The 12,525-nt window shown below is 43.6% G+C and overlaps 1 protein-coding gene across 2 annotated transcripts in view; it reads left to right on the top strand.

The window, feature by feature from the left end:
* Positions 1-12,525, top strand: part of LOC308575781 (transmembrane protein 132D-like) — a 465,450-nt gene that overhangs the window by 307,024 nt on the left and 145,901 nt on the right. The gene's annotated exons all lie outside the window — the stretch shown is intronic.

Below are 12,525 nucleotides of genomic sequence, written 5' to 3'. Positions count from 1 at the left end.
GATGGAGACAATTCTGGGTTGGACCCCCCCCCCCGAGAACTACTCCTCAATGAGAAAGGAAAGGAATTAAGAAAGAGACCAACAAAAGACAAGGAAAAGGGCGAGTATAAACAAGAAGAAGAAGAAATGCAGAAGGGACATGGAAGAGACTTAAGGGCCTCGGACATAAGGCTTCCAGGTTGATGGACTAGATGGATTGGACAGTAAGGACTGACAGTAAGGACTGACACGATCCGAGACCAGGAAGATGAGACGTTGGATGAAGATTGGAAGAAAATTTATAAAGGAAACTTTTTATTTAGGGAATTGGCTAAAAATTAATGAATATTAGGGAAAATGTTGGAATGAAACTATATGACTCTAGCAGAAATGATATCGGGAGTTATGTATATATGAAAACTAAGATTTAAGCTTTAAGGTATTTTAGGGTAAGATAAGGTTAAATAAATTAAGGCAATTTGAATAACAAAATATGGGGAAAGATGGTAAGGATTTGCTGAGCTAATTATAAAGTTGAATTGTCAAGATAAATTTTTTAACAAAAATTGAGAAAGATGGAAAGAATTTGCTGAAATAAACTAGAATACAAAAAGGGAGGTGTGAGGAGGTCAATGAAACAAGCAAATGGAAGTTATAGATATGTAATTTGGGATCTATGTTGTTTTCTTTTTTCTTGTGTTTTCCATTTTTCTTTTTCTTTTTGTTGTTGTGTTGTTGTTTCTTTTTTCTTTCTTTCTATGTATTACAGTGTTGCTTTTAATTTTTCTTTTTTCTTTATAACTTTGAAACTACTAATAAATATTATTTTAAAAAAATAAACAGGGATTTGCCAACTGGTGTGGAAATGTGGAGAACAGAACTTAAATTTGGAAAACTGAGAAACCAAAACTAGTTAAATTTGCCTTCCCTAACCTCAGCTTCTGTCTCTTCCTCATCTTCATTGCCTCTCTCTCTTCTTGGTTTGCCTTCTTCCATCTCTCATCTCAGTTTCCCACCTCTGAATGTGCCCAGTAGCAGGAGAGCGTCATTGGTAACATGTTCCCACCATCAGTTTGCAAACAGCAGCACTCAGTGCTAAGTCCCCCTGGGAATGTTGTGCCACAGTGTAGAAGCACGGGACTGATTTTTGTCTGGCTGCAGGAGAGCTCAAGGGAAAGGTGAGAGACAGCTAAGTAGGCAACAACCAAAACAAAACCACTCTGGGACAAAAAGCACAGAGAGACTCAGAAATGAACAGAAAGAAGTCCTTCCCTTCCACAGTGTATGTGTGTCTGTGTCTGTCTGTCTGTCTGTCTATGAGCTTGTCCACATTTCCCCTTGTCCCATGTTTTCTAGGTCCAGATCCAAGAGTTTTTTTTCTTTTGCCCAGCTGCTTTCCCCAGGAAAATCTGCTGAATTGTGACAAACATCAATTGTGTTTTCAGCAGATTGACGTTTGTTCCGATTCAGTGGTAAACAGTGGGGTTTTTTCGCCAGGAGAAGTGGCTGGGCGAAAGAAAAGCCCATCAAAAGCACAGGGCAAGTGGAAGAAACGTGGTACAAGTTGAAGTGTGAACGAGTCCTGTGTGTAGAAACTCAAGTTTCTCTGAGCCCAGTTTACAGCGGAAGTGTGAAGTTGCTCTTCCTCCTGGCAATGCATAGCCAGATGGTGGTGAGCTTAAAAGAAAAGAGGAAGGGGAGCCTCATCTCGGCCCATTTGCCAAAGGCTGCGGCAGCTGCTGACTGTCATTTTGGTGGCAGAAGGAGGACAGGAGGTAGCAGCAGAATCAGGACTTCTTCCTCCTCTTCTTCCTCCTCCTCCTCTTCTTCTTCTTCTTCATTAATTAAATTTGTATACCGCCCCTCATCCAAATATCAAATCAGAAAAATACAAAATGAGAACACACCATAAAAATAATGGAAAGAATATACATCACAACATAAAACTAAAAGATGTAGGAGAGAATACTGATAATGAAATTTGCATTTCAGTCATTTAGAAAACCTGAGAGTTAAAAAGGATGAAGTGCAAAAAAAAAAAGCATTTCGTGAACAGAATTTAGCTTCCCTTAAGTATTCTCCTTCCTCAGAAGTCTGTATTTTCTTCCTTCGGGACACTGGGAATCACTCTTTGTTTTTAGCCAGACAACTCCTGCAGTGATTCAACATATTTCCAAGAGTAAAAAATATTAAGCTTAAGTGTCAATAATATTAGTAGTAATCATAATAATTCTTCGGCCAATGTTGTGAAGAGATGCAAAACTTGATTCAGCTGCAGATAACCATTCTCCAATTCTTTCAAAATTGTTTCTGCCCTTCCTAGTGACTCTTCTAAAGTAGCTTAACTTTCAGGGGTTCAATTTCCACTTTTTATTCCAATGACCCCAGGGTATAGCTTTCAAGAGGGCCAACATTTAAGCAAAATAAATCTGTTTTATAATCAAGATGTCATGGAGCGCATCTGTAAATGGTTCCAGGCACCCAGTGCAAACCAAGGTTTCAAACGTGCAGCCATAGCCGCCTGATCAGCTTGAAGGTTTTTGCTCCTTATCCACTGAAACGTGCACACTCATCGCACCGGGAGCCGAAACAGGCCTGCTGGATCAGGCCAAAGACTCCATCTAGTTCCATTCTCACCGTGGCCAAGCAGATGCCCATGAGATGCCATCAAACTGGACCTGAGCATAACAGCACTCTTCTCCATTTGGGATCTACAGTACCATGGCTAGCAACCATGAAATTCTCTAATCCCTTTTTAAAGGCATCCAAGTTGGTAGCCATCACTGTATCATTTGGGTGCAAATTACATAGTTTCAATGCTGTTCTGGGTGAAGAAGCTCTTTCTTTTGTCTATCTGTAATCCTCCAAATTCGGGACGTGGGTGGCGCTATGGGTTAAACCACAGAGCCTAGGGCTTGCCGATCAGAATGTTGGAGGTTAAATTCCTGCGACGGGGTGAGCTCCTGTTGTTCGGTCCCTGCTCCTGCCAACCTAGCAGTTCAAAAGCATGTCGAAGTGCAAGTAAATAAATAGGTACCTCTCCAGCGGGAAGGTAAATGGTGTTTCCGTGCGCTGCTCTGGTTCGCCAGAAGTGGCTTAGTCATGCTGGCCACATGACCTGGAAGCTGTCTGCAGACAAATGCCGGCTCCCTCAGCCTATAGAGCGAGATGAGCGCGCAATCCCAGAGTCGTCCGCGACTGGACCTAATGGTCAGGGGTACCTGTACCTTTTAATGTTACTGTACAGTGCTATTTTTCTAGAAGAAGAGGTGCCAGAACTCGCCATGAAAGCCTCACTTGTTGCCTTAGAATGGCAATGGTGCCCACCTGAGAGGTGCTGGAACGAAGTTCCAGTGAATTCCGGCTGGGGGGGAAAAGCCCTGCTATACACCATCATAAGAGGGAAGCAGGGGTGCCAACCTGATTATAATATTGGGGGGACAACGGATAATCAACCAAATGGCATACATCATTTAAACGGGAATGCCCATTAACTTTGGGGGGTGTGCCACCCTCAAATATTTTTTGGGGGTGGGCAAAGGGACTTGGTCCCTTTGGAGTTGTTTCCTATGGAAGGAAGTATAGAAGTACATTTAAAAATACATAAACACCCTTATTAGGGATGCTTAAGGGACAAGATCTTTTCAAATTTTGATTTAAAAATGATTGCATCCACACCTCTCAAACTAGTCCACCAGTGTTGGCCCGTCCCAGTTGTTCTCAGGTCAAAAACACATTTGTAGAGAAGTTAAAAAATTTTGGAAGATGATATATAACAAATTGGGGAAAAATGTATAAAATGACATTTGTAAAGAAACCAGAAGCGTTTTTGTTAAGTATTTTAGGACGAGACCCGCCAAGAAAAACAAGGAATTTATTTATGTATGCAACAACAGTGGCAAGAGTCTTGTTAGCACAAGGATGGAAGAATGAGGAAACCCCAAAGAAAGAACAATGGCAAGAAAAACTGATGAGTTATGTGGAGTTGGCAAAGTTGACATATAAATTAAGTGAGAAGGACAGTCGTGACTTCAAGGAAGAATGGGAACTATTTACAAACTACCGAAAAAAACAACAAAATGATTTGGACTCCTTGGCAGGTTTTGAATAAACACCCACAAATTTATTAGTAGAATATATGGCAGATAAGGCAATGATATGTACAATTTTTAACATGCAGAGAATAATATGTGCAAACAAATCAGAGAGGGGAGCTGAGGGAAGTCCTAAGCGGATGGGAGAGGGAGGGAGGGGGGGGGACAAAAAGGGGGAAAATGTAATTGGTTATTTTGATTGATAATTTGTTTTGTTAAAGTTGTTTAATAAAAATATATTTTAAAAAACCCCACATTTTTAAAATGTGTGTTTTAAGAGAAATTACATTTGGCAAATGTGTACTTAAATGCAAGTTCTCTCTCTCTCTTTCTTTAGAAGAATGATATTAATCCGCCAGATTAATATGGAAATGGGATTGAACAGATTCATGAGTGAACATGTTTCCTGCTTGGCAGGGGGTTGGACTCGATGGCCCTTGTGGTCTCTTCCAACTCTATGATTCTATGATTCTATATGTTTAAATGAGAAGGAACAAAAACAGCTAGTCCTTTTATTCATCTATAAATTGTTGGTGGGCATGTAAGTGGAGAGTCAGGTTTGGTCTCTCTACCTCCAACATCTATGACTGGTTTGTACTGCCTTCCTCTCCATATGAGAAAATGTAGCAGGGTTTCAATAGCAACCTACTCCGAAAGCATCTTGTCTCGAGGTCAAGAATCCTGTTGCACTCAATTGTAGTTTGCAAATTGCCCCTTTCGTTGGCTTTGACATCAAGTGGTGAGAAAAGGAATGTGATGCTTTTTATAAAAAGAAAGCAAAGAAAATAAAATCATTCTGTGACATTAATTCAGCAGGCTGGAGTAGATGGTGAGGTTGCCTTTTTTTAAAAAAATATAATAATAATTCTGTGATGCTGACTATCCACCTTTTTAGTCCATTGCAGTTCAATCCTGTGCAGTGTGTGTGTGGGGGGGCAAACTCTTCAGCCCAGGGGCCACACTCCCTCCTGGGCAATCCTGTGAGGGCCACATGCCAGTGGAGAGTGAGGCAAGAGGCAGAAATGAGCAGAGCAGCAGATGCCAGCCATGCAAAAGTCTACAAACATACCCACATCTCTCTCTCTCATCCAGGCAAGCAAAATGTATTACCACAGTTTAAAGACACATCCCAACTAGAGAGAAATGCTTGGGTCTAAGGGGAAGAGGTGTACATAAAAAAGCTAAAATTCACAGCAGAATTAAAAAAGCAAAAACAAATATACATAAAATAATTATCCTTCAAATACAGATAAGATCAGTATACAGTGGTACCTCAGGTTACATACGCTTCAGGTTACAGACTCCGCTAACCCAGAAATAGTACCTGGGGTTAAGAACTTTGCTTCAGGGTGAGAACAGAAATCGTGCTCCAGCAGCGCAGCAGCAGCAGGAGGCCCAATTGGCTAAAGTGGTGTTTCAGGTTAAGAACAGTTTCAGGTTAAGTACGGACCTCCGGAACAAATTAAGTACTTAACCTGAGGTACTACTGTACAATGAATATAGGTAATGAAATTATATGTCTCGAGTAGGCTTACTGAAATAATAATTAAAAAGTTGGTATGACCTGGTATCTACAACAATATATTTGGGGCACCTTCCTTATGTCAATATGCACCTGTGGTTGTTAATGGGTTGTTAGGGTTTCTCTGCATTTCCCTCCTGACTAAGATATTCACTGTCTCCTCCCAGGGGTATCTCATAGCCCCATGGCTTCACAGTAGTCCACCTTTTTAAAAAAATTAAATTATGTTGCATACACAAACAATTAGAACAAAACTTACAGACGTCAAATAGATTAAGTAAATAAAAGAATCAAAAATTAATAAGAAAAAGTAAAATTATAATATAGAAGAAGAAAAAGGAAAGGAGAAGTATGAGAGAAAAGAAGAAGAAAATAGAAAATGTGTGTGTGTGTGTGTGTGTGTGTGTGTGTGTGTGTAAATAAAACTAGGATAGCAGTAAATCATTCATTGTTAGACTAATATTTTAGAAACAGATTCTTAAATTAAAACACAGTAGTCCTGATGCGTCCAGTAAAGACTCTCAGTAAAGCTGTTTAGATTATAAGTTCCTCTCCTCTCTTTCTCCTTTTCCACCACTCCTCTATTCCAGGTTTGCCAGCGTGTCTGCTGCACCAAGACCTTAGCTCTTTTTCATGCACTATACAGTGGTACCTTGGTTCTCAAACTTAATCTGTTCCGGAAGTCCGTTCGACTCCCGAAACTATTCAAAAGCCAAGGTGTGGCTTCTGATTGGCTGTAGGACTCACTCAATTTCTTTATTCGACCGATAGTCAGAATTAAAACATTACACAATAATTATAAACTATAACATCATAGGAGATACATAGGTAAGGTAGGGCCACAGAAATAGACCTCTCACAGATAACCCACATCAAAGCATTCAGTTATACGTTTCCGACGCTTGAGTGCCAGGAAAAGAAATTTAGCCACTGACAAGGTTGTTTTCCCAGAAGACTTATTTAGCAGATATGCTGTCTGGATTCCTCTTTGTCAGGAACTGAGCTGGGGTAAGTATGGAGTTATAAGATACTGTCTTAAATCGTTGTAGAAGGGACAGCTCAATAAAATGTGCTCTGTGGATTCTACCTCGCCCAATGCACAGTGGCATAATCTCTGGTCATATGGAACTCCTCCATATCTTCCCTTCAGGACCGCCAAGTCAAGAACATTCAGCCTAGCCGCAGTAAATAGTCTGCGGTATTCCACGTAGTGGATATCCGCCAGGTAGCGAGCTGGGGCAGCCCGATACAACTGCTCCCCCAGAAACAACCCAGGTTTCACACGGGCTATGTCCTCCTGTCTGGCAATATCCCTTAATCTTTGCGCGATCACCGCCTTTGCGTGGCTATACGTCATGGACTCTATATAAAGGGAGGACAACCCACACTTCTGCACTTCCTCCACTATCTCCCCTTCCCATGGAGATTTAAAGTTATCCCTCAGAATCAAGGGGGCCAAACCCACCGGTCTGAAACAGAGCTTGAGCCATAGCCATAGCTTCGCTTTCAGGGCCACATACCTAAAGGCTTGGCAACCGGTTTCCAATCTCATGATCGCGCCTGCCACGGAGGGGGGGATCCTGAGTATGGCCCTGAGGAATTGGGTTTGGATAGATTCCAATTTTTCAAAATCCCTACGTGAGCCCAAGGCAATGCCCACCAGCAGAAGAGGGAGGACTTTCATTTTAAAGAGACGTAAGGCAACATTGACAGTTTGTGCCTGTTTCTTGGAGTACAGGGTTCTAATCACCAGGGCTGCTTTGGATGCGTTCGAGGCTCTGTATTCTCTGTGCGCCAGGAAGGACCTATTTGATCTTACAACCTGACCCAGGTATTTGAAGCAACTGACCTGCTCTAAAGGAATACCATTAATTGACCATAAATTAGGTTTCGGTCAAGCAGCAAAGACCATTATTTTGGTCTTGGCATAATTTAATTGGAGCTCGTGTTGGGTCTCATATTCATGAAGAGCTCGAAGCATCCTCCTTAATCCGATGGGGGAGGTAGCTAATAGGGCGGCATCGTCCGCATACAGTAGGACATTTAAGGCTCGTCCTGCCAGTTTTGGTGGATGGAAATCAGCATTTGCCATATGCACCACTAGCGAATTAATATAGAAGTTAAACAGAGCAGGGGCAAGCAAACAGCCCTGTCTTACCCCCCTAGTGGTGGCAACCGGATTGGAGACTAGCCCCTTACTATCTATCCTAATCCTCAAGAGGGTATTTGTATGCAAATTAATAATCAGCAAAAGAAGGCGGCGGTCGATAGATGTCGCTGCCAATTTTGTCCATAGCTGGTTCCTGGGGATTAGATCAAAGGCCTGCTTAAAGTCTATAAAGGCGACGTGGAGGGCTTTTAGGCCATTGCCAGCGTATTTGGTGGCCAAGTGATTTAGGATTAAGATTTGGTCTGTTGTTGATCTTCCGGGGCGGAAACCCGCCTGCTCCTCTGCGATGATATTGTTGCTTTCCATCCAGGTCGTTAATTTGTTAAGTAGAAATCTTGAATAGATCTTCCCAATAACATTTAGCAGGCTAATTGGTCTAAAATTGGCCGGGTCTGTGCGCGGCCCGTTCTTGTGAATTAACACAATCAGTGCAGAGTTCCAGCTTGGAGGAAATTGTGCTGTTTTGTTTATATAAGTAAAAAGAGCTGCTAGGGGTGGACACCACCAATCCTTATTGGCTTTAATAACATCTATGGAAATAAGATCGTCTCCGTCACCAAGACCTTAGCTCTTTTTCATGCACTATACAGTGGTACCTTGGTTCTCAAACTTAATCTGTTCCGGAAGTCCGTTCGACTCCTGAAACTATTCAAAAGCCAAGGTGTGGCTTCTGATTGGCTGTAGGAGCTTTCTGCACTCAATCAGAAACTATGTCAGATGTTCGGCTCCGAAAAATGCCCACAAACCGGAACACTTACCGTATTTTCGCTCTATAGGAAGCACTTTTCCCCTCCAAAAATGAAGGGGAAATGTGTGTGCGTCCTATGGAGTGAATGCAGGCTTCAGGCAGCTATCTGCAAGCCTTTGGAGCGCGGTGGGAGTTCCCGCTGGGCTCCCAAGGCTTGCGGATAGCAGCCTGCAGTTCTTTATTCCCCCCCCCAAAAAAAAACTAGGTGCGCCCTATGGTCCGGTGCGCCCTATAGAGCGAAAAATACGGTACCTCTGGGTTTGCAGCATTTGGGTTCCGATTTGTTCGACAACTAAGCCATTCGAGAACCAAGGTACCACTGTGCATTATTACTTTTTCGTCCACCCCAGACCCCTTTTGAACCCCTTTTGCCCTCCAGATCTTTATTCACCGCTGCACAGCTCCATCAACCTTGAAGGAAACCCTGGTTTAAACCTTCCCAACACGGGGTCATATCTAATGTCAGTCTAACTCTGAGTAGACCTATTGAAATGAATGACAGCAACTATCTTGGCTCCATTAGTCTCAGTAGGTCTACTTTGAGTTGGACTACAGCTCAGTCCTACTCAGAATAGACCCACTCAAATCAATGGACTGCAGTTAGTCCCAGCTGGCCTACTCTGAGTAGGACTAGCATTGGATCCTACCCACTGAAACCTGACATGGTTCTGCCCTTGCATGCAATGACTTGCCAAATGCACACAAACCCATCTGTCTGTTTGAGTGAGTTTAATTTTAATTACAGACTTGCATTATTATTTTTTTCCCTTCCTTCCTTGATCTCATCCCTCCTTTGGCCATCTCCTGTCACTGCCAATTCATGCTCTCTGGCGCATCCATCTGGCTCAGAGCTCTGCGCTACAGGCTCACAAACTCTGAGATCTGTAAAACCCCAGTAATTGGCGGGCGTTTCTAAAGTGTTGTGAGACGCGGCAAAACTTCCCTGTCAAACTCTTCCTCCCCTTTCGCTGTGCCCCCCCCCCCGACTTCCCTATAAAAGTTGCCGGTTGAGTTGAGTTCGCCTCGGCATGGATGTACTGTTGAATCTTTACAGCTCTGCTTCCTACACAGTGACTGGTTTTTATTATAAAGGTTTACAAGATCAAGCCCTTTAAGGCTCACGTAGCTTCCCTGCCTTAAATCTCTCCTTTTTCATGGCATTCATATTCCCTTCTGGTTGTGAATCATTTTTGAGCTATAAAGGATTCTGTAGCATCACGCCTGCGAAGGACACATATGAAAATGAGCAGGGCTGGCTGGTGGAGCTGGGCGGGTAACCCTTGAGCTGCCGAGAATTCAGAGTAAATGAAAATGTTACATATTCATACGTTACTTTCAGGTTAGACTGCTACTGAAACATGTTCTGTGTGGAACAGCCCTGGGAATTGCAGTTGGTGCAAAAGGAGGCAGCAAGGCTGCCGCTGAGACCCCAATCATATGGCAATATATTGCAGGAGCGGGGAGCCTGAGGCCTTGTGGCCAGACTTAACTGTCAGGGAGTAAACTGTCACGAGTAAACAGGACTCCGACCTGCCTTTTTACAGGTTTTATTAGGTGCAAACTATGTACAGTGCAGGGACACGTTGGCACTGTGGGTTAAACCATAGAGCCTAGGACTTGCCAATCAGAAGCTTGGTGGTTCGAATCCCTGCGATGGGGTGAGCTCCCGTTGCTCTGTCCCTGCTCCTGCCAACCTAGCAGTTCAAAAGCACGTCAAAGTACAAGTAGATAAATAGGTACCACTCTGGCGGGAAGGTAAACGGTGTTTCCGTGTGCTGCTGTAGTTCGCCAGAAGCGGCTTAGTCATGCTGGGCACATGACCCGGAAGCTGTACGCCGGCTCCCTCAGCCAGTAAAGCGAGATGAGCGCCGCAACCCCAGAGTCGGTCACAACTGGACCTAATGGTCAGGGGTCCCTGTACAGTGCAGAAGTCCAAAGTTCATGTCTGCCTCAGTCACTAGCAGATTCCGAGAGTGGGTTCTTCCTGTCCCCGTCCCCCCCAGCATAAGAATCTTGACACCCCCAGTCTCCTCCTCTTTCCCTTATGTTTGACTCCCTTGTAAAAACTAGGCGATGGAAGCTGAATGCCTATTTCCCTAGCCGCCTGCCTGGGAGCGGTGCTGGGGCTCGCAGTAACCTCTGTGAGCCTTTGCCTCATTTCCCCCCTCCTTTCCTCTTCCTCCGTTTCTCCTGAGGCTTCTCTCTCACCAGTCTCTGATGAGGAGTTACTGCTCAGCAAAGTCGGAGGCTCCCTCTCCCCTTTTGAAGGCAGTCCTCTGACAACAACCTTCCATAGAATCAGAACTGTAGGCTTGGATGGGACACTAATGGCCATTTAGTTCAACCCACTGCAATATGGGAATCACAGCTAAAGAATCTCTGACAGATGGCCACCCAACTTCTGCTTGGCTTCCTCCAATGAAGGAGAAGCCACCATCTTCCAAGATAGTCTGTTCCACATCTCAACAGATCTTGCCATGAGAAAGTTCTTCTTCATGTTTAGCTACAATCTTCTTCCTTGTAATTTGGATCCATTGTTTCAGGTCCTACTTCCTGGAGCTGCAGAAAACGAACTTGCTCCATCTTCCACATGGCAACCCTTCAGATATTTGCTTTGGCCCCCAGAACTCTCCCCAACGCACACCCCTCATTTGCCCTGCTTGGCATCCAGCTTTGCTGTGGATGCACAACCTCACTGTCTGTCTCCAGGCACTGTGTTGTGTTCAAGGGATTCCCACATGGCGGAGTTGATGTTGCCAGCCTTCATGCCATGCTTGCAGCGTAGACTTGGTCTGCCAATGGGTCGGGTGCCTGAAGCCAGCTCCCCACAGAGCATGTCCTTGGAGATCCTGCCATTTTCCATTCTGTGCACATGACCAAGCCAGCGTAGATGTCACTGAGACAGGAGTGTGAACCTGCTGGGAATGGGAGCTTTGGAATAGACCTACTAAAATGAATGGTCTCTCAAGTTAGTCATTGACTCCAATTTCAGTGGGTCTGCTATGAGCAGAGAGTTCTCCAAATCATTTAGATTTTTTTTTTAAAAAAAATATCCCTGTGGCAGTCAACAGTGCTTTTTTTTAAAAAAGGTAGCCCATTAAATTTCTCACTTCTAGCACATGAAAAGCTACTCTATAGTTAACAGACATATCTGCCTTGAACATCAACCATCTAGTTTTGAAATCATCTCGTTCTGAAATCATCTAACTGACCTTCTAAGAAATTCTGGAGTGAATGGAGGACTCTATTTTTATTGCTCTCATATAAAGAGCAATAAATAAGACAGTACACCATATCTTGGATCTGGCCTAATCCGTATATACAAATAGAGTCATTTATCGGCATGTTAAAGAATTTGCTAGCCCAATATTCTGTGGGCATAGTTTGAAACCTGAGCTGAGTAAGCGCATGCCTAATGGTGGGAGGAGGGAGTCAGTTCCCAAATATAAACAGATCTTTTATGGTCTGTAAGGGTAGCGTCCCTTAGTAGTTGCCTGGTCATGTTGACCCTTGATTCTGGCCCTGCTGTGGAAATTCAGACTGTCTTTGTGGGGCAGGAGCCTAACTTCATGTTGATATAAGAAGCAGAGACCGCAGATGAATGTTTTTATTCTTTTAATAATGTTTCAGTGTTTCACTTTGATTGCATTTAACCTTTTAGAATGAATTAGGCTTGATTTTTGTGTGTTCTCCCTCCTATGTTGCATCCAATCTCTCCTTAAAGTGTATCCCTGAAAGCGATACAAATGGCAGGATGTTTTAGCACCGGAGGGTAAATCAGCTATCCTTGAAGCTATCTGAGACCCAGGAAGAGGATTTTATGATGCTCTATCCCCCCCCCCATTGAAGGCTAGGTTGCCAGGGCAATGTCGGACATCCAAGACCTAAAATGGTCAAATGATCTGGGCACATCGAGGCCACTCCAAGGTGATTGTGGGGTTGAAGATACCAGTATGGAGCCATGGGTGTTTTACTTCTCATGACCTGTAACCTTTCCTGATGTGTGTGAATA

This window comes from Podarcis bocagei (genome assembly GCF_964188305.1).
Source record: "Podarcis bocagei genome assembly, chromosome: 16".
NCBI lineage: Eukaryota > Metazoa > Chordata > Lepidosauria > Squamata > Lacertidae > Podarcis > Podarcis bocagei.
This window is presented reverse-complemented; position numbering and strand designations above follow the sequence as displayed.